Source organism: Gracilinanus agilis, chromosome 6, assembly GCF_016433145.1.
Source record: "Gracilinanus agilis isolate LMUSP501 chromosome 6, AgileGrace, whole genome shotgun sequence".
In the NCBI taxonomy this organism is placed as follows: domain Eukaryota; kingdom Metazoa; phylum Chordata; class Mammalia; order Didelphimorphia; family Didelphidae; genus Gracilinanus; species Gracilinanus agilis.
The window spans coordinates 264,369,675-264,393,874 of NC_058135.1; positions in this window are offsets into that span (position 1 = coordinate 264,369,675).

Below are 24,200 nucleotides of genomic sequence, written 5' to 3' on the forward strand. Positions count from 1 at the left end.
TATATATATATATATTCACACATGCATGTGTGTATGTATGTAGATAGGTAGATATATAGATAGTATTTGGCAGACTCTAAAGTATTAATATAAATATCAGTCAATGCTATCATTATAAAAACAAAACCAAACCACTGACTTAGAGGGTTTGCATTTTTCCTGCCTATAATATCAATGAACTATTTAGAAGAAGACAGAAATACTTTGATCTCTGGACAATTATCATCAACATCATTTTGTTAGCATTATTATTGCTGGGAGGAGGAATTTTCTCAACCTGTGCCAATGAAATCACATCCTATCCAAAATGATGATAATGAGGAGAAGGATAATGAAATTTTACCCAACTGAAAAATAATAATAAAAATGGCAATGATGATGATGAATAAGGGTGAGAGTGTATATATAGACACAGATACATACATATTTTATGCATAGAGTATAATTGATAGGTGAAGGAAAGTATGAGGGTAGTAAGAATTGAGAGAAAGATAAAAAGGGATACCATTAGGGAATAGAATGAATTCAGAACTGCCTGGGATACTGCCAATTACTTCTTCCATCTTGTACCAAGTGAAGCTGTAAAACAAAGTTTTAAACTGACAGTCTCCCTCCTTCCTTCCTACCACCTTGTGCCCCCTCTCCCTAGCACCCCAGTATACCATGTTGCCTCATTCCTCCTTGATGGCCAAGAGTTTATTTTTGGCAAGGAAAAATGTCCAAAGAATATATTGTCAGATAGTCAGACAGAAGACAGAAAGTTGTTTTCTTTAAACCAAAGCTTAGCCCCTGCCATCATTTTTTCATTCTCTTTTAAGGCAGGAATCCATTTATGTCTTTCAGAGACAGATGTATCAAGCCATCAGTTGTCCCTGCCAATCACCTCCTGCCAAAGCACTGATGTTTTATTTCATTAGTGCAGGCACTTCCCATTAATTTGGAGACTATTTAAGAGTGCTAGTTCCAAAGGACATTGTGTTTTGGCTCTTCTATTTTGAAGAGTTATTTAATACATTGCTGCAATCAGCTGATCCTTTGCCAAAAAAGAAGCAATGGCTGCCCAATTCTAATCAGTTTCTGACAATATGATACCGGTTTCCTGGCTCAGTGAGATGTTTATTGGGCTCTACCTAAAACTGACATGGAAACCAACCAGAAGCTGAACTTGACACCAAAGGTGTATTTACAGATATTCTAGCCAAATGGAACAGAATGGGGAGAATGAGGTTCAGGAAGATCTTATATTAATTCATTTATTACAAGAGGACTTCCAAGATCCCTTCTAACTTTCTATAAGTGATCCTATCATTTACTGTATAATAACAACAAGGTCTGGTCTAGTAGTTTCAAACTTGCCACCTGGCCCAGATTAAAATGTCACTGATTATATATATATACATATATATGCATATATGTATATATATGTATGTATGTATACTGATTATTATATATATGTATATATGTATGTGTACTGATTATTATATATATACACACATATATACACACACATATATATACACACACACATATCACTGATTTTATATATATATATACACACACATATATATCACTAAAGATATATATTTGTATTTAAGCCTTTATATATATATATATTTATGTATGTGTGTATGTCTTCTTAGTGATATGTATATATATATATACACACACACACACACATATATATATATACACATATAAATGCAATACAATATAGATTCTGTTAATTTGTGGTTTCCTAAGTTAATATGTAAGTGGCAGAGATCCATTTGTATTCGAGTTTGGCACCACTTGCATAGTTGAAACAACATGAGTATTGGAGTTGGGAAGACCTAGTTCAACCAACTTCTCTGGCATATAGAAGGGTGCGTGATGCTGGGCAAATCACTTATCCTCAATGTTCCTCATATACCCCTTTATCTTCTATATTTTGGTGGGGTATCTGAATGAGACTCCTGTCTACAATGTGTCTAACAATTGAATGATCACAAAGTTTTTGCTTGTGAGGGGTAGAGGGAGTGCAGATGAGAACCTACTCTCTCTTAAGGGGAACAATTCTATTTTTGAATAGCTCTAATTATTCAGAAGGTGATCTACTCACATCCTTTGCTCATTACATCAAACATTAAATCTTTGAAAAATCTATCCAAATAATTTGGAAATAAATTTAATTTTCCACTATATTTGCAGTAATATACAAAAGAGTCAATAAGAAATGCTGGACATAGAACTTTGCTTCATCCTTGAGATATTGTATGCATGTATATATATCTTGGTACCCTTGAACAGGCAATTAACTTCACCTCCATCAGCCTCAGTTTCCTCATCTCTATTACTATGGTTTGGGGCTAGTTATATAATTAAAGTTCTTTTCATTTCTAATTCTGTATGAGCATGTTTTATTCAAGGGATAATTTACCAGTGGAGGATAAAACTTTTCTTACTAAGGTTTCTAACGCTCTTATCTTTAAGTTCAGATTAATTCACAATGACATATATGGGAAAGAAGGCTCATAACATACAGATCAATATCTTTGGATTCCAGAGCCCTGAATTAAAATCTCAACTCTGACTCTTAGTAGAGATATGACACTGGATGAGTTGTTTTTTTTTTTTTAATTTTAAACCCTTAACTTCTCTGTATTGACTTATAGGTGGAAGAGTGGTAAGGGTAGGCAATGGGGGTTAAGTGACTTGCCCCGGGTCACACAGCTGGGAAGTGTCTGAGGCCGGATTTGAACCTAGGACCTCCGGTCTCTAGGCCTGGCTCTCAATCCACTGAGCTACCCAGCTGCCCCCACTGGATGAGTTTTTAAAAAAATTTTGAGTCTTAGCTCCCTCATCAATAAAATGGAGATTATATTCCAACTACTTATCTCCCAAGGTCATTATGAAAAAAAATGTTTTGTAATTCTCAAAGTGTTACAGAAATGTTAGTTATTCAATGATACACAGATAACCCAGTGGAACTGCTTGTCAGATTCAGGAGGGAGTAGAAAAGAGCAGGGTTGGGGGGAAATCATGAATCATGTAACCATGGAAAAATATTCTAAATTATAAAAGGAAAAAAATAAATAAAATCAAGTTAGAGAACATTAAAAAATAAAAAAAAGAAATATGTGTTATTGCTAATATAACTTTAATGGTTTTTCAGTTCTTTCTGGGGCTTAATACACACATGCACACCCTCCCTAATCAAAACAGAATCCTAACTCTAAGTTTTTAAGACTGGATGACTATTTGATGAGCATGTTTTAGAGAAAAGTCTTCATCCAATACGATTTGGACTTGTGAGTTCAATCATCATTAATTTCCCGAATTTACAAGCAATTTTGATTGCTACTATAAAAGAAGTGCTCAATTATGCATTGCAGGACATCGCTCATAGGTTATTATTTGTGCATGTTATGTCCTCAATGATACAGGAATTTCATGTAAAGCAGGGAACCCATCATACACTTTTTTGGTATCTTTCATGGTGTTAGCACAGAGTAGGCTTTTAATGCTCCAAATTCATACTTCCATCATTTTTTAATGTTGAAAAGTACTTTGCTCAAAATGGCCCTTGTGAGGTAGCTAGTGTAAAGAATGGAAATGAGTTTGAATCTCACTCTGATTTCTTGTTCCTTATGTGACTTTAGAGCTTAAGCCATTGCCCTGAACTTCAATATCCTTGTCTCTGAAATGAAGAAAATGTATCAGGTGAACTATGATGTCCTTTTCATCCCAAGGATGTCCATTTTACAGGTGGGAACCTAATGTATGAAGGGATTAAGTGAACTGCCACGTTTCATATAACTAGAAGCAAAGGCAGGAAATGAACACTAGTCTTCTTTCCTCTAAGTCCTGTGGTTTCCATTCCTGTATGTTTGGCTGATTTATGACACAGAGAAAAAAAACCCATAAATTTGCTTCCCCACATATTCTGCACATATCACATTTTCAGAAAAGGTATACATAAATGTAACATAAAGGGAAGGGTTACAATCCTGGAATCTATAAATTATTCTTTTCTGTTATTCTCATTATTCCATTTCCTTTTAGACAGGGATACCTGTACTACTTTTTGAAGGCTTAGAAAGGAAAATTCTTTGAAAAGATTCCATGAGGAACCCACAGTGATGTATAGGGTACCATCCCCACTCCTACTATATTCTCAAAACAGACACTAAAAGGGGCAGCAAACCTTGGGAGCTTTCATGAGAGACAGATTCTGGCTGGAATCAAATAGATGCCCACTTATTCCACCAGGTCCTAATTCTGTACCATGTGAAAGAAAATCAAAATGAATTTAACAACCAACTAAATAAAGGTCCTCTGGAAATTACTCTTTTACAAAAGTTAGGTGGTCATAAGTGAGGGAAAGAAAAAAAGAAAGTCCAGTAGCCAATGGGATGCTTTGCCACGGGTAATAAGCCACCCCAACTAACCATTTAGTGCAATCTTGCCGCTCATCCAAGGAAAAGAACAATTTGTACTCAGTGAAGAGGAAAGAATGAGGATTTAATTTATTTTACTATTACTGTCCTGAATGTAGAATCATCTCATCTTCTAGCGGCAAGGTAGGTATTGGGCTATTTATTGGAAGACAATAACATGTACTTGGACAGCATTGTGTTTCAGTGAAAAAAAAAGAATTTGGATTCAGGATATATGGTTTTATTTGCTAGCCTTATGTGGCCTGGTGTATTGCTTCCCTGGACCTCAGTTTCTTTATTTGTAAAATTAATGGATTAGATTAAATGACCTTCTTTCTAACTCTAAACCTATGAAAACATATTCACCCACCCTCATTTTGCTTAGCTTACAGCTAACACTATGGTGAACATGAGTCCTTCCTAAAATGGGACACCCCAAATTGAAAACAATATAGATAGAAAATAGAGGCCACTGTCATTTTGGTACTAGGGGGAAATTGAACATATCATGTAGCTAAATAGAAATACCTATTATCTATCTGTCTATTTATCTAAATCTTGAATGAATGGTGCTTCATGAAACACATTTGAATCCACAGAGTTTTCCCCAGTATCATCATGTAAAAGAGTCTCTGGTGAAAATTATTGCCTAAATTGACTTCTATCATATATCCCAATAAGTATAGAAGTTATGATTTGGATACGACTTCAGAGGTCATCCAGCCCAATAAGTAGCTGATAAATGATCTTCTTCTGTAACATTACCAAAATGTCATTACCTAACCTTTGCTTGAAATCTTGAAATAGCCAGAAACCTATTACACCCTGAAGCTGCCTATTCCCCTGCTATTATACAGTATTTCCTTACATTGATGAGAAAACTGCTTCTCTCTACTCTCTTTTATCTATCATTCCTAATTCTGCCCTCTGGCCCAAGTAGAACAAGTCTGATCCTTCTTTCATATGACAGCCTCTGGAAGAGGGAGATATTCCCTTTTCCCATGATTCACATCATAGAGAGAAAGAAGTGGCTGGGGAGAAGGTTATTTGGCAGAGCTATGTTGGGAATCCACAGCAAAAAAAATAATCTATTTCATTTGGATATCATATTAATATGTCTATCTCTTATACATTTTTAAGTATATATATATATACACATATGTCTATGTCAGCACCCATAAATATGTTTTGGAGGTACATTGTCAGTTGAATTCAAAATTCTTGACAACTGTCTATGTCAACACCTTTTAAATTCCTCCTTCTGTCCCTGGTTCCATTTTGTCTGGAGCTATTCTGCATATCCTTCCTAGATTCCATGTATCCTTATATTGTAACCCTACTCTACATTTTCCAAAAGGCATGTTCTGCCTTATTAGATTATAAATTCCTTCAAAATGAAGAATCCGATTAATAAATTGAGCTTATTATCAGATAATCAACAAACTTTTATTCAATGCCTACTATGTGCCAAGCACTATGGTAGGAACTGAGAATAGAAGTACAAAAAAAAGAAACAATCCCTGTTTCCAAAGAGTTTACATTCCAATGAAGCTCATTATGTTTTCTCTACCAGGGATATTGTATTATTATAGAAGGTTGTGCCTCCAAGCAAAGGACATGAACGTTTAAGATACCAATTAAATATTGAGAGAAATATTGGAGAGGAATTGGGGGAGTTCTGGGGAAGTGGTTTCTAATACTTTTGGAATAATATCACACAATCACAAGATAACAATTATTCTTGAATAGGAAGTCCCTCTCCATTATATCTTAGAAGTGGTCATCTACCTTTTTTACTGGAAAACTTCCAGTAGTAGTCCATGCCATGTGTAGACAGCCCTGAATACTAGGAATTCTCCTCATTTTTCACCTCCCATACACCAAGCCTAAATTTGTCTCTTTGGAACTTCTCCTTATTGTTCCCAGTTCTGCCTTCTAGAACTGAATAATACCAATCTATATATCCCTATACCCTCTGGGTGCCCTTCAAGTATTTAAAGACATTTAACTTGTCCTCTCCTACATTTTCTCTCCTCCTGCCCAAACAATCATAGTTCCTTTAAGCCAGTACTTATATGGCAAGAACTTGCTGGCCTTCACTGGTCTGACTGCCTTCCTCTGAACTTTATCTAAATTTTCAAAGTCCTTCTTCATATGGGATTGAAACGCCTGGAATAGAACCCAGGACTTCATTTAAGGAGTAAATTTGCTCAGGACAGAAATCAGGAAGAACTATCACCTTCTTCTTTCTGAACCCTATGCCTCTCTCGGTGCAACCTAAAATCAAATTAGCTTTCTTGGCTGCATATCCCACTGTTGACTCATCTATTCTACCCACATGAAAGGACTGGTCCGTGTAGCAAATTGTTCCTTGGAAGCAAGCAAGGCTTTCTGGGAGTTCATCCAACCTTCTGGGCAAACTTTGGAGGGTCGAATTATCAAAATCAAGTCAACCATGTAGACCCGATCTCCGTTATTCCAATGGCATAAACTTATTATTAGGCTTTTAAAATTTCCTTTTACTTTAAATGTTCATTTTTATGGGTGTTATTTTATTATTGGGGCTGTGGAGAATTATTTTTTTAAGAAATGGATATTTTAGAGATTTCACAAAAAATAAATATGACAAGAAATTTATAGTATAAAATATGTATATCAAAAATTATAACAAAGATTAACTTTCTTTTCAAATCTAACTCTACCTACCCGCCTTCAAAAATGCTTAGACCTCTTTTCTAAGACAGAGGTAGCTTAAATGGAATATCCATGTTAGCTGTGGTTTCATTCAATGGATAAGCCAAAACTTCTACTTTCTAAAAGTTAGGTAGCTAGAGAAACAGTGAAGCCCTTTTTTTATAGAACTAAGAATGAATGGATGATAAATGAATGTATAGCATTATTAGGCACTTACTATGTGTTAGGCACTGTGCTAAGTATTGGGGATAAAAATATACATAAGAGAGTGTCTGCCCTTCAAGCAGTTTAACTTCAAATGCAGAAAAACAATATATAATGGGGACTGAGAAGAGGAAGACAGTACATGCAAACTGGCACGGCTTGGAAATGACAGGGAAATGGTGAGGAGACACAAGATAAATTGAAGGTTTTTCCCATGAAAGGAAGCCCTGAAATCCAGGAGGTGCCCTGAGTTTAAGTGTCACAGCAGGGAAATGGCCCACTCAGGACATGCTATACTAATTCTGGAGTCAAAAGACTAGCGTTCAGGTCTGACCCACTCAGCCTCATGAAGACCCATTTCCTTTTCCTCTAAATGAAGGTGTTGGACTGGAGTCTCATGGATCTGTTTGCCAATCTGGTATCTATAAAGAACACTGGAACAGGAGTCAGGAAGATCAAAGTTCAAATTTAGCCTGGGATATTTACTACTTCTGTAATCCTTGACAAGTTCTTAACCTCTATCTGCCACCATTACCTCAACTGTGTAATGGGGATTATAATAGAAGCTCCTTCCCAGGATTATTGTGAGGATCAAAGAGCTTTTGTAAGAAGAGTTTAGCACAGTACCTGACACTTTGTAGGTGCTGTGTAAATCCTTATTCCATTTCTCCCTTCCTTCTCTAGCCAAATCTACTCGGAATAATATTTCAAAATACATAAAAATAAAACATATAGTATTATAGTTAGAAACCAATTATGTTAAAATACAGTTATCAAAAATGGTTTAAAAGTATATTATAAGAAATGATAAAGTGGTTGATTTGGAAAAGACAAAAAAAAGGGATAGACCTATGTGAAATTATGAGTAAAATGAAAAGAACCAAGAGAACATTATATAGAGCAACAGAAATGTTGTTTGAATAAGGAAAGACTTGTGTTTGTCCACTGAAAGGGAAAGAACTGATAAGTAAAAATAAACAATTATTTTATATATGCACATATAAAATATACTTCTATATATACATGATTTTATATATACATATATCTTTTTGTCAAAGATGCTTTCTTTAGTGGGGAGAAGAGAAGGATGGAGTTAACTGGGTATTTCTGTGTAACAAACAAGTAAATAAATAAATACATTTAAAAAGAAAAAAAAAACATCAGTCCCATATTGAGAACTTCTGGATAAGAGGATCTCTGAGGTCTCTTTCAAATCCATACTTATGTTTCAAGAATGAATATATGGCTAGTGGAGTTGAGCCAACCCAACAAGGCCTTTGTAAGGACCTAGCTTTTATAGATAAGCAGATGGTTTTGTTTTTGTTTTTGTTTTTTTTGTGTGTGTGTGTTTTTTGTTTTCCACACATATAAATAAATCACAAAAGATCTGCCATCTAAGAGCCCATTCATAGGTTTATCCATTTTTTTTTTCAAATTAACCTGCTTGTCATTTCTTACAGTATTCTTTAAAAACATTTTTATGGGATCTGGGCTACTGAAGGAGGAAGGGCCACAAAAAAATCTAAACATAATTTAAATCCGGAGAAGGAACATTTTGACAGATCTAAAGTAAATTTAGGCAGCCGAGGGTTTTTCGTTTATAGTGTGAGTAAAATAATCTGCCAGTACAAAAGAGAAATTTGTTTGTTCTATGCCACACAGAATTTAATTGCTACAGTCCAGTTACAACCAATTCTAAGAGATCATCAAAATGTTTTGGCTCTACTGTATGTTATAACGTTTGGATTTTGTTGCACCGAACATAATGTAGCTAGAAAGAAATGAGTAATTTCCTCATCTGTGTCTTGCTAATGTTGCTTTCACCAAGCAGAATGGATGGCTGAGGTCCCTTCCAACTCCAAATGCTGAATATCTTCATTGGTCCACCACCCATTCATCCAAATGCCAATTCATCCTTCAAGGTTCAGTCTAATTCTGAACTCATCTCTACTAAATATTCTAAAGCCCATTCTTCCTGATACTTATTACCTGTGTGACTCTGGGCAAGTTTCTGGGTCTCACAGCCCTCATCCGCAAAATCAATGTAATTGAACTAGGTGATCTCAGACCTCCCTTCGAGCATCAGAGATATTATATATTTATTTCCCCCAACAGAAGCTCCTTAAAGAATCTGGAAGGGTTTTAGACATGAGAATAAGAGATTAAAATATTTCCATTTATAAAGGACTTTAGAGATAATCTGGTCTGCCATTTTGTTCTTTGGTTATTCTTACTGTCATGACCCACTCTTCTTGAGTTCTTTTAGGGTTTTCGTGGCAAAGATACTGGAGTGGTTAGCCATTTTCTTTTCCAGTTCATTTTACAGATAAGGGAACTGAGATACACAGGATTAAGTAATTTGCCCAGACTCACACAACTAGTGACTAAAATTAGATTTGAACTCAAGAAGATGATTCTTTTGGACTACAGTACTGGCATTTTATGCACTTTAGCGCCTCACTGCCCTATCTGGTCTAATCTTCACCTTTTTTTGCTAGGAGGAAACTAAAAGCCAGAGACAATAATGATTTGTCCAAGATCACGTCAAGCCAAATCTGTGTCTTTGCAACTTCTAACCATTGTTCTGGTCCTGTCCTAAATAGAATGTTTAAAATATCTTTCATATGAAAGTCCTTCAATCACTTAATAGAAATACGATATCTTTCCCCTAGTCTTTTCCTCTTTAAGCTACATATCACTAATCCCATCAGTTTATCCTTAAATAACATAGATGTAACAGTCTTTTACTCTCCTGGCTAGCAGGCCAGGGATGGCACAGTGTTTATAGTGTTGGGCCTCCAGTCAGAAAGGCTCCAGCCTGAGACTCCAGACCAAATTCAAATTGAGCCTTGGACATGAATTGCTATATGATATTGGGTAAGTCACTTACCTCTGCCTCAGTTTCCTCATCTATAAAATGGATCAATAACAGCATTTACTTCACAGATTTTGTGTGAGGATCAAATGAGATAATGTTTTAAAAGCACTTAGCACAATCCCTGGCATCTACCTTCCCAACTGAAATATTGTAAAATTCTTTTCAAACATTAAATCACAAATAAAATTGCAAGCCTAATAATTAAATTGTTATTCATTCATTCATTCATAGAAATTATCCTATTATTCTTATGAGCTATAAAAATCTTCTGATTCCAAACCCAGTAATTTTTCCTTTATCCCATTCAAGGCAGTCAGTAAATAGTTCTCAAATACTCATCTTTTTAGTCCTCAGAACTTTTATAATATTGTTCATAGCTAGAACATAATCTCCTTGAGGGAAGAGACTTTTATTTTTCTCTTTCTATTCTTACCTCCTAACCCAGTATGCATAGACACTTTGTTTGATATGTCTGATAAACACAGTGTTTGATATGTCTTGGATTGATATTTATTGCTAATAAAAATAAACTCAATATGGAAAGAAAAAAGATTTCCTGCTTAGTTTTATGGGAATCTGTTTTCTTACATGGCTAAAAACGGGGACAAAAACTCGAGCCAACGAACTGGCCTTTTGACTTTCAGTCTTCACATATTTTGACTCTCAGAAGATGGAAATACAATTGACAAAGATTTTTGCTGCTGTTACATCTACAGTCAAGATTAACACATTTGTTGACTTATTATTGGCTAGTTAACCTGGACTGTTAGATGATTGAAATTGATCAGTGATGTCAGCCAGCCATTTTCAGGGAGTTCAAGCCCTTTTCCCTACTCCTTCAGCAGCAGGATGAGAGGGAGACTCTCCACATTACCTACACTTTCTATATAGGAGCAGTCCTTCGGATTGTCTATGAAAGGAAAGTATCTATTATCAATGAGCATGAAAGCCTTTTGCAAGATGTCAGTCTCAAAATAATAAAAGATGATTTGTCTTTCCTCCAACCACCAATCACTCACTGATGTTGAGTTTGTGAAGTTCCTATGACTCTAAGAAATGAAACCCATGGTTCATAGAGATCAAATATCTATATCTACTATATCTACATCCATATGCATATAATATATGGAATATATATATATNGTGGGGAGAAGAGAAGGATGGAGTTAACTGGGTATTTCTGTGTAACAAACAAGTAAATAAATAAATACATTTAAAAAGAAAAAAAAAAACATCAGTCCCATATTGAGAACTTCTGGATAAGAGGATCTCTGAGGTCTCTTTCAAATCCATACTTATGTTTCAAGAATGAATATATGGCTAGTGGAGTTGAGCCAACCCAACAAGGCCTTTGTAAGGACCTAGCTTTTATAGATAAGCAGATGGTTTTGTTTTTGTTTTTGTTTTTTTTGTGTGTGTGTGTTTTTTGTTTTCCACACATATAAATAAATCACAAAAGATCTGCCATCTAAGAGCCCATTCATAGGTTTATCCATTTTTTTTTTCAAATTAACCTGCTTGTCATTTCTTACAGTATTCTTTAAAAACATTTTTATGGGATCTGGGCTACTGAAGGAGGAAGGGCCACAAAAAAATCTAAACATAATTTAAATCCGGAGAAGGAACATTTTGACAGATCTAAAGTAAATTTAGGCAGCCGAGGGTTTTTCGTTTATAGTGTGAGTAAAATAATCTGCCAGTACAAAAGAGAAATTTGTTTGTTCTATGCCACACAGAATTTAATTGCTACAGTCCAGTTACAACCAATTCTAAGAGATCATCAAAATGTTTTGGCTCTACTGTATGTTATAACGTTTGGATTTTGTTGCACCGAACATAATGTAGCTAGAAAGAAATGAGTAATTTCCTCATCTGTGTCTTGCTAATGTTGCTTTCACCAAGCAGAATGGATGGCTGAGGTCCCTTCCAACTCCAAATGCTGAATATCTTCATTGGTCCACCACCCATTCATCCAAATGCCAATTCATCCTTCAAGGTTCAGTCTAATTCTGAACTCATCTCTACTAAATATTCTAAAGCCCATTCTTCCTGATACTTATTACCTGTGTGACTCTGGGCAAGTTTCTGGGTCTCACAGCCCTCATCCGCAAAATCAATGTAATTGAACTAGGTGATCTCAGACCTCCCTTCGAGCATCAGAGATATTATATATTTATTTCCCCCAACAGAAGCTCCTTAAAGAATCTGGAAGGGTTTTAGACATGAGAATAAGAGATTAAAATATTTCCATTTATAAAGGACTTTAGAGATAATCTGGTCTGCCATTTTGTTCTTTGGTTATTCTTACTGTCATGACCCACTCTTCTTGAGTTCTTTTAGGGTTTTCGTGGCAAAGATACTGGAGTGGTTAGCCATTTTCTTTTCCAGTTCATTTTACAGATAAGGGAACTGAGATACACAGGATTAAGTAATTTGCCCAGACTCACACAACTAGTGACTAAAATTAGATTTGAACTCAAGAAGATGATTCTTTTGGACTACAGTACTGGCATTTTATGCACTTTAGCGCCTCACTGCCCTATCTGGTCTAATCTTCACCTTTTTTTGCTAGGAGGAAACTAAAAGCCAGAGACAATAATGATTTGTCCAAGATCACGTCAAGCCAAATCTGTGTCTTTGCAACTTCTAACCATTGTTCTGGTCCTGTCCTAAATAGAATGTTTAAAATATCTTTCATATGAAAGTCCTTCAATCACTTAATAGAAATACGATATCTTTCCCCTAGTCTTTTCCTCTTTAAGCTACATATCACTAATCCCATCAGTTTATCCTTAAATAACATAGATGTAACAGTCTTTTACTCTCCTGGCTAGCAGGCCAGGGATGGCACAGTGTTTATAGTGTTGGGCCTCCAGTCAGAAAGGCTCCAGCCTGAGACTCCAGACCAAATTCAAATTGAGCCTTGGACATGAATTGCTATATGATATTGGGTAAGTCACTTACCTCTGCCTCAGTTTCCTCATCTATAAAATGGATCAATAACAGCATTTACTTCACAGATTTTGTGTGAGGATCAAATGAGATAATGTTTTAAAAGCACTTAGCACAATCCCTGGCATCTACCTTCCCAACTGAAATATTGTAAAATTCTTTTCAAACATTAAATCACAAATAAAATTGCAAGCCTAATAATTAAATTGTTATTCATTCATTCATTCATAGAAATTATCCTATTATTCTTATGAGCTATAAAAATCTTCTGATTCCAAACCCAGTAATTTTTCCTTTATCCCATTCAAGGCAGTCAGTAAATAGTTCTCAAATACTCATCTTTTTAGTCCTCAGAACTTTTATAATATTGTTCATAGCTAGAACATAATCTCCTTGAGGGAAGAGACTTTTATTTTTCTCTTTCTATTCTTACCTCCTAACCCAGTATGCATAGACACTTTGTTTGATATGTCTGATAAACACAGTGTTTGATATGTCTTGGATTGATATTTATTGCTAATAAAAATAAACTCAATATGGAAAGAAAAAAGATTTCCTGCTTAGTTTTATGGGAATCTGTTTTCTTACATGGCTAAAAACGGGGACAAAAACTCGAGCCAACGAACTGGCCTTTTGACTTTCAGTCTTCACATATTTTGACTCTCAGAAGATGGAAATACAATTGACAAAGATTTTTGCTGCTGTTACATCTACAGTCAAGATTAACACATTTGTTGACTTATTATTGGCTAGTTAACCTGGACTGTTAGATGATTGAAATTGATCAGTGATGTCAGCCAGCCATTTTCAGGGAGTTCAAGCCCTTTTCCCTACTCCTTCAGCAGCAGGATGAGAGGGAGACTCTCCACATTACCTACACTTTCTATATAGGAGCAGTCCTTCGGATTGTCTATGAAAGGAAAGTATCTATTATCAATGAGCATGAAAGCCTTTTGCAAGATGTCAGTCTCAAAATAATAAAAGATGATTTGTCTTTCCTCCAACCACCAATCACTCACTGATGTTGAGTTTGTGAAGTTCCTATGACTCTAAGAAATGAAACCCATGGTTCATAGAGATCAAATATCTATATCTACTATATCTACATCCATATGCATATAATATATGGAATATATATATATTTATAATATATATTTTATATATTAGCTGGATATTATATATATATATGTACATATATATATATATATTAATTAGCTTGAAAGATCTGAGAGACCAATCTAGTCCAGCTCCTCCAGGAAACTGTATAAAAAGAAATTGTACCTTTGAACTACATCTCCCAGTATCCCTTTCCTCTTTCTTTCCTCTTCCACCAACTTGCGTGCTTACATTGTTTGTATATAGTTGTATGTAACTCTGCCTCTTGCTCTCTTCTCCCATGTGTGCAGTCAGGGAACTTTCTTTTTTATTTACTGAGGCTGCTAATCTTCCTTTTGCTATTATAAATAGCATTTATATTATAAATATTATAAATAGTTATTTATAAATATTATAAATAGTTATAAATAAAACTGTATAAAATTATAATAGTTGGAGTATTTGGATATTAATTTTTAAGCTTACATAACAGAAGAGGAAACTGAGACACAGAGATTAAATCTTTTACTCAAGGTCAAATAGGTAGAAAATAGAAGAGGCAGGTTGTAAACATAGTCTCGAGCCATCCAAATCTAGCCCTCTTTCTTTTTCTCATTCTAGATCATGAATTTAGATATGGAAGAGACCTTCAAGGCCATCTCCTTATTATAGATGAAGAAACTGAACCTTAGGGGAACTAAAGAATATGCTCAATGTCATATAGATAGCTTCATAGTTGAAATTTAAATTCAGATCCTTTGACTCCATAGACAGTGTTCTTTTACTGTACATAGGATGGGATTTCTGCTCAAGACTAGAATTAGAAAGGACTTTTCTAAACCAAATTTCAAAAGTTTAAAAAGTATATACCCTTTGCAAAATGAATGACATTCTTCTCTTGCCTTGGTTACCAGAATGCTGGTCCCATTACTAGCACGGTGTCTGACCACAGTAAGTTCTTAGAAAGCATTTGATGACTGAATTCACATTCATTTAAGATTTCTGGCAGTATTTTAAAACATTGATCTCATTTGATACTAACAAAAATTCTGAGCAGGCAGGTGCTATGATAACCTTCTTTTTACAAATGAATAAACTGAGTTTCAGGTTACAGCATAGGTATCTTTGGGCAGATTCCAACACCAGTCCTCCTGACTCAATCTCTAGGATGCTTTCTACTATACCATCTAAATCAGTGATTCCCAAAGTGGGTGCCATCGCCCCCTGGTGGGTGCTGCAGTGACCCAGAGGAGCACTGATGGTCACAGGTACATTTATCTTTCCTATTAATTTCTATTAAAATTTAAAAAAAAATTATTTCCAGGGGTGCTAAGTAATATTTTTTTCTGGAAAAGGAGTGGTAGGCCAAAAAAGTTTGGGAGCCACTGATCTAAATTATAATGCTAGTATTAGGTGATAAGGATAATACTCATGTAAACTTTTTTTTGGTAATAATAGCACAATAAAGAAATACTACATGACAGAAACATAGAACCTTAGAATTGGAAGTAACTTTGGAAGCTATTTAGTCCAAATAATATGAGAGAAACAGCATGCAAATAAGAGATTATCAGACTTTTTATTTGAATGTCCAACAATGGAGTGGGGAAGAATTTATATTATTGAAGGAGTTCTTCACCATTTAAGGTACCTCTGTAGCAGTCTGGTGAAGCCAATGGACCCTTTGTAGAATTATGTGATTTTTGGTTTCATTTTTGAAATAAATAAAGGAAATGCTAAATTCCAGATGAGGTTAGTGAAAATAAAGGCAATATTCCCTGTACACCTCCTGCTATCCAAGTTCATGGTCTCTTGTAAATGTATCCATTGATCCTTTGGTGATCTATGGATAAAAGGTTAAGAAGCTTTGTGTCACTTTGAATTGAGCATTAGATTTTGAATCAGCAAAGACTTTTTATTTTAATTCTCCCATTAATAGTCTTGTGATCATAGACAAGTCCCTGATCGCTAAGCGTGTTCCTTTATCTGTAAAGCAGGAATGCTAATTCCTGTAGTACCTACTATATATGTGTGGGTGTATAAATGTATGTGTGTATGTATATATATATATATTCACATATGTTTATATATATACATATTATATTACCAAAGCAGCCTGTTTGTAACTTGCACACATCCTTTCTCCTCTGCATTCGATAGTTAAACAGTTCAGTCTAATTTATTTTCCACTTGATACCCCTGCATATACTTGAAGAGAGCTATTCTATCTTCCCTAGGCTCTCTCTTTACCAGGTAACAAGTCTCCAATTTCTTTAAGTACCTCTCTTCATGGCACATATGGTTGACAGCCTCCAGGATATTCTGATTATCTTTTTATGGATAAAATCTAGTTGACTGTGGTCCTTCCTAAAATGAAGTAACCAAATAACACATCCTGCAGAAAGCATTTATGGATGACCTGCTCAATATACTATAAACAAGGAAGAATGCTAGATGGAAAGCATTTCTTGCCTTCAAGGAATTTTTAATTATATGGAAAGCCAATGTTGTGGCAGCTTGATGGCTCAGTAGACGGAGGACCAGATCCAGATATGGGAGGTCCTGGGTTCAAACTGGCCTCAAACATTTTCTAGATGGGTGACCCTGGGCAAGTCATTTAACTCTGATTGCCTATCCCTTATTATTATTCTGCCTTGGAACCAATACAGAGTATTGATTCTAAGATGAAAGGTGAGGGCTAAAAAAAGTCAATGGGATGTGTGTGTGTGTGTGATATAACAATAATAGATTACATTTGTATAAAGTTTACAAAGAATTTAATATTAATTATTTGGCTTAATTACCACAAATACCCTGTGAAAAGCATAATTATTCTCATTTTTTACATGATGAAATTGAGGTTCTGAGAAAGCAAAGACTCTTCCAGTTTCTCTTCTGTTGTGAATGTCTGAAATGATACTAGTAATAGTTAATTTTTAATATTCATATGAAACTTTAGTCTGTAGAATGTTTTAGATGTATTATTTCACTTGAGCTTCACAACATACCATGATATAAGTTTTATTACTTTCCTGATTTTTCGGATGGTTAAATTGAAGCTAAATGAGGTTAAATGATTTGCCTACGGTTTATCTAAAATATGGTGTGCAGATCTCCTAGATTTTATGTCTATCTTTCTGTTTATTGTACTCCATAACTGTCCCTGAGATGGGATTTGAACCCAAGACTTTTTTTTTTATTCTAAATCCTGAACTCTGTTAACTATATCATGCCAAGTACTATATCCCTTCATATGCTTCCTCTAGCTACAAACTCCTCCAGAGCATAATTCAATGGGGGTATCACCTCCTTCATCCCAGATATTATTTCTAGTATTTCTGAAATGTTACCTAAGACTGACCTCACTGTGTCCCAGATGAGCATTAACTGCTCTCCAGGACAAATGAATATGTGGTCTTACAGGACCTTTTATGACAGCATTTTATTATATCAAATATTATGATTAAGTAAAATCCAAAGAAACGGAAATGAGCCGGCTGAAGTCTGTGTTCTCTAACTCATTCTGTTATTAATGTAATTCTAGTCAGGAGAAGCATTTTGTCCTGTTCCAAAAGGTTTAGCCTGAAATTAAATATTGTGGATATATCATTATAAACCTGGATGGGACATCGGATAGCCATGTCCGTTTATAACAATGAGTGCCCACAAAGTGGAATGGAAGCCAAGCCCGGATGTGCCCTGGAGGACTGAGGATCTAAATGGGTTTCCTTAAGAGACAATTTCTGAAAAGACAGAAAGGATATTTGGAGAAAGCTTTGTGTTCCTGATTTTTCCCAGCAAGCCTTTTCTTGCATCCTAGTTAGATCAGACCCTTTCACTCAGAGGAGAGATGGAAATAGAGAATTAAGGGTGTCAGGAATGGGGCCTCCAACTCCAAAGGAATTCTAACAACCTCGGTGTTCATTCTTCTCTGACCTACTCATGATTTATATATTCAGAGATGGCAGATATTGATTTACCCTAGAGGAATGCATCTAATTCCCTTTGTCTACTTCTGAATAAAATTTTAATTCCTGACATCTCCCCCTCCTCATTTGTACCTCTTGGTTTTCTTCAAAGCTCAATTTAAATCTCACCTTCCACATGGACCTTTCCAGTTCTCCCAGATGAGAATTTATCATTTATCAGTGAGAATACCTTCTATTTACATTATATATATATGTATATATATCTTTTTTTTTTGGTATATAACCCCTCCACCTTCTTTCTTATTTGTGAATGTGCCCTTTTTGAGAATAGAAATTGGGTTCTTCAGAGGAAGAACTACAGGAGTGGAAACACAGAAGAAAAGTAACTTCTTGAACACATAGGTTGAGGCAGACATGATTGGGGATGTAGACGAGAAACTACCACACCAATGCAACTAACAACAATTTGGAAATAGGTCTTGATCAATGACACATGTTAAAATCAGTAGAAATGTGCATCAGCCATGGGTGAGGGGAGTGTGGGGGGGGGTGAAGGGGAAAGTAGAAGCATGAATCATATAACCATGTTAACTTTTCTAAAAAATGAATATTAATAAATGCTAAAAAAAAGAAAAAAAAAAGAAATTGGTTTCTTGCTTTTTTTGTACCTCGAGGGCTTGGCACAATGCCTGGCCCATAATAAACATTTACTTAATAAATGCCAAGTGATTGATTATTGACTGATTAAAATTTGCAGGACACCTTATTTGTATTAAGCTGATTTTTTGGAAGAAGCTATGAACATGGTTTCATTTACCTGGGCCAGGCAAAGATAGGCAGAGAAATGCAAGTGGTTATGTCTTCTGGTACCCTTTTGATTTTGGTATTTCCACATAGTTTTTATATTATGCAATAATTCCTATTCATAGAGCAACTGAGCTTGATGTTTGTTTCTTTAAGTCCCCAAAGCAAGCCATTTTTGTATCATAATAGTATATAAAAAGGCTTCCTCTTCTCTAAGTCAAAATCTCATAAAAGTCTCTGGTTTTTGAAATAAGATAAAAGGACCCTTTAAATACTTATCCAATCCCTACTTTTTCCCTCTGCCCCCAATCTTTGAATTGATGCTTGTAAAAAAAACTAGACGAATGTCATAATCTGTACAAAAATATTTTTAAATGACCTTCTATTTACCTCTCTATCAGCCTCTCAATTCCCTAAAACACTGCTTCTTTTTCCTTGGTGCTTCCCCTGTCCTCTTTGCCCAGTACCTTTGACAGAACTTCCCATTTCAGAAACCTTCCCTTAATGGAAACACCTATCTCTCATGTAACCTCACTGGTTATTGGTGTCTCACTCATTTTGACATCAAGAAGGAAATAGAGGTTCCCGAGTAAGATTCAGTAAGACCCATCCTTTGGCTCTGTACTATTTTCCTGAGCTCCCCTGAGTTCTAAGCTGATTTAATACAAAGAGTAAAAGTGGAATTCCTTTGAGAATTTGGGATACAAATGTCCTGAATCCTGGGGACAGACTTTGACAAGAACATATTAACTACTTGTTCCTGTCATGACTTGAAGGCCATTATGTCCAGGGTTCTTGGTCAATATCCCTGGGGTATTCCTGGACCCATTTTGGAGACTGAAGTCCTGGTTTTTGTTTGTGGGTTGCCCTAGTTTGGAAGAATCAATCGTTGCCTAATTTAGGAGATGGATGCTATCCTTATACCCTCCCCCTATTGCCCTTGACTTTCACTGCTCTTCTCCCTTTGGTATCTCTGCTTAAACAACCTGCCTTTCCCTTTAAAACATCAAATTAATAGAACTTTTGCTTCCATTATTGACTGGCTCATTTCCTTCTACAAAGACCTGTTAGTTCTCATAATGGCCTCCGATAATGTGCAAATCTGACTTAAGTCTCTAGATGCTCCTAGTATGAAGTACTCTTCAGCTTGCATCAGTCTGTTCATTCTAAGAATAATTAAGTAATTTAACCTCCAGAAGCTGTTCAACTTTTTGTAGTAGGGGGTTATGTGAAAAGAGTCCTGGATCTGAAATCAAGGATATCTGGGATCAAATCCCAATTCTACCAGGAAGTATCTCTCTGCTTTTGGACAAGACATTCCACTTCTCTGAATGAATGAATGAATGAATGAATGAATGAATGAATGAATAACTACTAATAGCATTGACTAAAGAGTGCTTCAAGGTTTGCAAAGTTCTTAAACATATTGACTAATTTGATCCTCAAAACAACCCTGAAAGGCAGATGCTGTAATTTTATAGTTGAGGAAACTGAGGCAGAGTTTAAATGACTTTCCAATGATCACACGGTTAAGTATATGAGGTTGGATTTGATCTTAGGTCTTTTGGATCCCAATTTTAACACTAGCTGCCTAAAAATGAATGAAGTCTTGAATGAAGCAAGATTTTTCAGTCACTTAATAGAAACTACACACTGTGTGAACATAGCACAGAGAAGTAGAATGTCTTGTCCAAAAGCAGAGAGATACTTCCTGGTAGAATACAGACTATCCCTTTGTTCAAAAAAGATTATATTCTTTTAGGGAAAACAACTTACAAAAGTGGCCAGAATGGAGTACTTTGGATCTGAAAATTAGAAGAATGGTTAGAGGAACTCTCTGAATCCCACTTATTTTAATAAAAAAATGAGGATCTATCTCTAAAATGGGGACTTGTGTGGGGACAAAAAGTGTCATACAATCCAGAGACACCATTCATAGCCTTGGATACTCAGAATTCCAAGGCTTCTATTGATAGATTTCAGGGGGTCTATGAACTAAGATGAGAAAAATATATAAAAATTAAAAAATATGTACACTCATATTTTTGTATGTATATACAAAAACATCTTTATTTCAATACAACTGGTTTTCCTGGTAATTCTATGTATTAAAAAAGATTATTCAGAGAGGAGTTTATTCAGAGGCTTCACTGTACTACCTAATGATTGCATGACACCCAAAAAAGTGAGGAGCCCTTTACCTAGAGCCAGAAGGTATTCCAGGTTGCCTAGTTCAAGCTCCTTAATTTAGGGAGAACAAGAGATTAATTGGCTTGCCCAAAGTCAAAAAGGTAGTCAAGTAGCAGTTTCAAGATTTGAACTTACAACTACTTATTCCAAGTCTAGTGTTTCTTTTACTCTCCTAAAATAATATTCTCCATTTGTTAAACTGGAAAGACATAAAAGATCTCCTCACTATCTATTTGAGGACCTTTAAACAATACAAAAAATAAACCAAAGAATCATCCTCCAAGCACTAATGAATTCAAGGAGTCTTCATCTAGCCTAGGACTAAAAGGAAGAGTAATTATTCATGGTAGTTATTCACTCTTCCTCCCTCTTATCTAAAGGCAACTGCAACCTGAGGCCAAATCCAAAGGGGATGATCTTTCCATTGTAAAGCTTCCAGAATGGAATTGGAATTATCTAGGGTCTGAAATTCTGTGTAAAAAGGCTTCTGGCCTCTTATCTCTGCTTCTCCATCCCAGATCTTCTGCTGGAAGATTTCACTGTTGACTTCACACAGGTTTCACTGTTGGACTTTCTTCATAGTCCCTTCCTGTCTACAATTAAGCAATTATAACCAAACCAGGCAACATACTTAGCCTTCCTCTGTGGAAACTCTGTTTTACTTTAGTCTGTTATTAGAACCCAGCTGCAGAAAGCTGTCCCAGAGCTGAAATTCATCACCCTACAAGTTCTCAGCTTGAAAATAATGGGAGGTTTCCTTTTGCAGCATCTCATTTCAATGAGTTTGGCTGGCTCCCTCCACTGTTGGAAAATAGCTCAAAGAGTAGGGTTGTGGTTCCAATGAAGTGTAGATCTGGGAAAAGGGGTACTGCTTGGTTGTGTGTATGTGTGTGTGGATTTTTTTTTAATAACATCTTTGATATACAAAGTACTGTTTAAGAAATAAGTGTACCTGCTCTTTGTGCCAATTGCAAATGTCCTTTATATAATTAAAAGAATCCATTCTTGTACATATGCATAAACTCTCCATTGCTCCCTCCTAATCTATAGTGCTATCTGGAGACTTCTCTCATTTGCCTCCTCTCCAATTCCCTCTCCCATTCTCTGTGTTTTTAATGAGACCACCAAACTGTGATGGTTTTGCCTGCAGGAAAGGACCAGAAAGAGAGCCTAGAATTCATACAAAACCAAGTTCTTTCCCTGAGCTAGCAGGGATGACCTTGAAGGCATAATTACACATGCCTTACACATCTATGTTATGATTAAAGCAAAGCTTTCTTAAGGGGGGGATGGGAAGATTACAAACATCTTGAAGCTAGAGAAACTTTACAATCATCTGACTAATTTGATCAAAAGAAAATGGATAAAAGGGAAAGGGTATTCCTTTTGGGACAGGAGGTTCCTAACTGGGGGAACATGGATAGATTCAAGTGGGTTCATGAACTTGGATAGGAAAAAAATGTACCTTTATTATAATTAAGTTTTAATTGAAATTTAGCATTTAATGATTTAAAAAAATCTGATTGTGAGAAAGGATTCTTAGTCTTCATCATATTGCCCAGTAGTTAGCTAGTACAAAATAGCCTTACAAAATTTTGGCCCTGCCTTGCGGGTGCTGACCACTTGGGCTGAGGAATTGGAGGAGAGGGGAAAGATTCTGTGAAGAAGTGATAAGTATCATAGCAAAACAGATAAAGTACTATACTTGCAATTAGGGAGACCTGTGTTCAAATCCTGTTTCACACTCTCACCAGCTAAAAGATCCTGGATATGTCATTTATGGCTCACTGATCTTTAGTCTCTCCATTAATAAGATGAGTTTGATTATATCTTAAATAACAACCTTAAAGGTTGTTGAAAAGTTCAAATGAGACAAGTTATGTAAAGTGCTTTGCAAAATATATGCACACATATGTAAGCATATGTATATATTCATACATACATTTATATATATACACATATACATACATGTAATGAGCACATATATCAATGTATACACAGACACATCTAAAGAGTTTTTCCCAAAGAATCAGCACAGTCTAACTTGGTGATCCCTAGCCATCAATTTAACACCTAGGAGTTAAATTATTATCTTTATGAAGATTTCCAGATCTCTATATATCCAGATACAGTCTTTCTCCGGAACTAAGAATCCACATCAGCACAATCCAAAATGACATTCCAAAATGGATATCCCATTGGCATCTTCAACTCAATATTTTCAAATTATAACTCATTATCTAGCTCCTAAGCAGCTCCATCCCTCCTTTCTTAAATCTTCTCTTGCTGCTGATGGCACCATCATCCTCTCATTCTCTCAGATTTGCAACTTTACCCAACATAGTGAATCAATTTCCATTTTTTTTCTGTTTCACAACATCTCCTAGCCACTCACACATTCAGCATATTTGTTCTAGCTTTTATCACATCTCATCTGGCCCATTCTAACAGCCTTCTGATTGGTCCCCCATATTTCAAATCTTTCCCTGATCAAGTCTGTCTTTTTAAATAGATGCCAAAATGATTTCCTTAAGACATAGGTATGACTATGTTATCCTCCCTTAATCACTATGGTCAATAAATTCACAAACTGTTGTCATTATTATTATTATTATCAGAATGCATCTAGGCCAACTTTCTAACTAATGCCTTTGAGAGATACAGCTATCATAGAATATTAGAGCTGGAATGGAAATTTGACAAGTCTAAACTAGCCCCTCCATTTTATGATTGGGTAAACTGAGGTCCAAAAAAGCGACATATCCTACAAAAACAAAACAAAACAAGACTAGTGGGAGGATAAGAACTCAGAACTTTGCTGCTTCTTTCAGCTATTTCATGCTATTCAAACCAATTCCTTGTTTTCAATGAGTTGATTTACTCACTGGTTGGAGGGTGTTTTTTTTTTCATTTCATGAATGTCTTTATCAGGCTGGTTAAGTCCATGTACCAGTGTTTTTTTGCTTCCCCATTCCACCCCATCCGATTCAATTTCATAGACCACCATGGACCACATTGGAAGCTATAGACTCCAGATTG